Genomic DNA, 4,074 nt, shown 5'->3' with positions numbered 1-4,074 from the left:
TTCAGGCATTCATTCAGAAGACAAAAAGTATTGCCACCACATATAAATAATTAGAATTTTCCTTATTAAAAACTCGAAAAAATATTGCCTTCTTATTCTAAAAATCTACTATTTTATTTATGTTTGATGATGATGAGAAAAATAATTTATATCTTACTTGGAGATAAAATCAATATAAAGATACTAATTACTACTACTCATATATAACTTCTAAGGTAAATTTCTAATAAGAATAATTATCACAGAGTTAAGGGTAAGATTAGGACTCAACAACATTTATTTTGGGAGGTGGATGCTTCTTTAGTCTGTGGGGTGCTTGGCCCTTCAAGAGATAGCTTCTGACGCTTCAGTTCCTTAAGTTCACGCCTTTGCTCTTCTTGTTCCCCAAGCAGTTTGTAAAGCATGCTACTTTGATTTTGCTGTTCTTCCTTCAGTTGGTCCATAGCTTCTTGCAACTTGGTAACAGATGTTTCAAGATGCTCCCAGTATTCAATTTGAGGGATTTTCGGGAGGAACTCCTGTGCTTTCCTCTTGACGGGGTCGTCCTGCACTTTTTGTCCTTCCATTGACTTTTTGGTGATTGATTGCTCAACTGAGATATACTTATTTACTCCCATCTTCACCCCAGCATCTTTACATAGCATAGAGATTAAGCTTGGATAAGCCAGTTTGGCATCTTTGGAGTTCTTGTTTGCAATTATGTAAAGTTCACAAGAGATCAGCTGATGAACTTCCACTTCTTTTCCTAACATAATGCAATGGATCATTACTGCTCTTTTGATGGTGACTTCAGAGCGGTTGCTAGTGGGCATTATAGAACGCCCGATGAAGTCTAGCCAGCCTCTAGCAACTGGTTTGAGATCTCCTCTCTTGAGTTGGTTTGGGACACCCTTTGTATTGGTTATCCACTTGGTTCCAGGGAGGCATATGTCCTATAGAATTTCGTCCAAGCTTTATTTGTTCTCATCATTCTCCTATTAAAGGAGTCTGGGTCATCTTGCAGTTGAGGCAGCTTGAAGATCTCTCTTATTTTGTCAGGGTAGAGGTGAACAATCTTTCCTCTGACCAGAGTTTGATAGTCATAGAAGGCGGTTCCAGCTATTCTCTGCCTGTCTGTTTGCCACAGATTAGAATAGAATTTCTGAACCATGTTTCTCCCCACCTTTGTTTCAGGATTAGCTAGGATTTCCCAGTTCATGTTTCGAATTTGCTCTTGGATCTTTGGATATTCGTCTTTTTTCAGATCGAATTTAACTTTTGGGATCACTGACCTTCGACCCATTATTTTGTAGTAATGGTCTGAATGTTCTTTGGTTAAGAACTCCCCTTGATTCCAAAGTGATTTTGGAATATTCTCTTTCTTGCCTCTTGGAGTGGTTTGTTTTCCCTTAGGAGCCATGATCTTAGTAGGTATTAGTTTAGTGATCATGGATAAACACACCAAACTTACAGGTTTGCTTGTCCTCAAGCAAAAGAAAGGAAATGAGAGGGATATATGAAGAGCTAAGTTCGAATTGTGGAGGAGAGGAGTGATGCCGAACGTGGATTTAAAGGGAAGGGTGGGGTATGTTTCGAAAATTTTGAAGAAGATATGATAGAAGATATGATTTGTAAAAGATAAGTATGATAGGAAAAAGATGCACTTTTTAAAATTTTAAAAGATATGAATAATATGAAAGATATTTGAAAAAGATAGATTTGTTTTGAAAAAGATATTGTGAAGATTTGAAAAAAAAAGAAATTGATGAGTTGAAAAGATTTGAGATGGAAAAGAGAAAGATTTGTTTTGAAAAAGATTTGAAAAGAAGTTGAAGAGGATTTAAAAAAAATTATGTTTAGAATTAAGATGCATTTGATATTTTTGAAAAAGGATTTGAAAAATTAGGATTTGTAACATGTTGATGCAAGAAATTATGGATGGGAACATGAAAATTTGAAAAAAATCAAGTTCGGAACCAAAACCTCCTCCCTTCCACAATCCTGGCATTAAACGCCAAAATACTGCATGTTTTGGGCGTTTAATGCCCAGTTGGTGCTTGGTCTGGGCGTTTAACGCCCAGCTGTTGCTTCTAGCTGGCGTTAAACGCCAGAAACTCCTTTATCACTGGGCATTTTTCTGAACGCCCAGGACGTTGTAAATCTGGCGTTAAACACCCAGAAGCTGCTTTTTTCTGGCGTTTAATGCCCAGATGGCTATCTCTACTGGCGTTAAATGCCCAGTAGATACTTCTTTTGGGCGTTTAATGCCCAAAATAGCTTTTACTGGCGTTTTCGCACCAATGAGCTTCTTTTTGCTGTTTTATCCTCTGAATCCTTCTGTAACTCTGTGAACTCATGCAATTGCTATTTTACCTTGAAGATAATTAATATAATCCTGTAACTGTAAAAATCAATTAATTGACAAATAAGCTTTGTAAATGGCTGGGTTGCCTCCCAGCAAGCGCTTCTTTAATGTCGTTAGCTGGACTATTACTGAGCTTTTAATTAAGTCTCAGTTTTGAGCATTCTTGCTCAAAATTGCTTTCAAGATAATGTTTGACTCTCTGTCCATTAACAATGAATTTTTTGTTAGAGTCATTATCCTAAAGCTCTACATATCCATACGGTGACACACCTGTAATCACATATGGTCCTCTCCACCGGGATTTCAATTTCCCGGGGAATAATCTGAGCCTAGAATTAAATAGCAAAACTTTCTGCCCTGGCTTAAAGACTCTAGATGACTGCTTCTTATTATGCCATCTTTTTGCTTTCTCTTTGTAAATTTTTGCATTTTTGAAAGCATTGAGTCTGAATTCCTCTAGCTCATTTAACTGGAGCAATCATTTTTCTCCAGCTAACTTGGCATCAAGGTTTAGGAATCTGGTTGCCCAGTAGGCCTTGTGTTCCAGTTCTACTGGCAAGTGACATGCTTTTCTATACACAAGCTGGTGTGGAGAAGTCCCTATAGGAGTCTTGAATGCTGTTCTGTATGCCCACAGAGCATCATCCAAGCTTCTTGCCCAATCCCTTTTATGGTTAATCACAGTCCATTCCAGGATTCTTTTAAGTTCTCTATTAGAGACTTCAGCTTGCCCATTTGTCTACGGATGATATGGAGTTGCCACCCTGTGGCTAACTCCATTTCGAACCATAGCAGAGTAAAGCTGTTTATTGCAGAAATGAGCGCCCCCATCACTGATTAGTACTTTAGGGACACCAAATCTGCTGAAGATGTGTTTCTGGAGGAATTTCAGCACTGTCTTACTATCATTAGTGGGCGTTGCAATAGCTTCCACTCATTTGGATACATAATCCACTGCCACCAGAATATAAGTGTTTGAGTATGATGGTGGGAAAGGCCCCATGAAGTCAATACCCCATACATCAAACAACTCAATCTCCAAGATCCCTTGTTGAGGCATGGCATAACTGTGAGGCAGATTGCCAGATCTTTGGCAACTGTCACAATTACGTACAAACTCTCGGGAGTCTTTATAGAGAGTAGGCCAGTAGAAGCCACATTGGAGGATTCTTGTGGCTGTTCGCTCACTTCCAAAATGTCCTCCATACTGTGATCCATGGCAATGCTAGAGGATCTTCTGTGCTTCTTCTTTAGGCACACATCTACGGATTACTCCATCTGCACATCTCTTGAAGAGATATGGTTCATCCTATAGATAGTACTTTGCATCCGAGATCAATTTCTTTGATTGCTACCTACTATACTCTTTGGGTATGGCAGCCTTGTAGTTTGCAATGTCTGCAAACTGTGGTACGTCCTGGATGGCAAAGAGTTGTTCATCTGAAAAGTTTTCAGAGATCTCAGTAAGAGGGAGGGACGCCCCTTCTACTGGTTCTATTCGGGACAGGTGATCTGCTACTTGGTTCTCTGTCCCTTTTGTGTCTCTTATTTCTATATCAAACTCTTGCAGAAGCAACACCCATCTTATGAGTCTGGGTTTTGAATCCTGCTTTGTGAGTAGATATTTAAGAGCAGCATGGTCAGTGTACACAATCACTTTTGATCCTACTAAATAAGATCTGAATTTGTCTATGGCGTAAACCACTGCAAGTAACTCTTTTTCTGTGGTT

The sequence above is a fragment of the Arachis duranensis genome, chromosome 7, assembly GCF_000817695.3.
Source record: "Arachis duranensis cultivar V14167 chromosome 7, aradu.V14167.gnm2.J7QH, whole genome shotgun sequence".
Lineage (NCBI taxonomy): Eukaryota > Viridiplantae > Streptophyta > Magnoliopsida > Fabales > Fabaceae > Arachis > Arachis duranensis.
Note: the sequence above shows the minus strand (reverse complement) of the source record.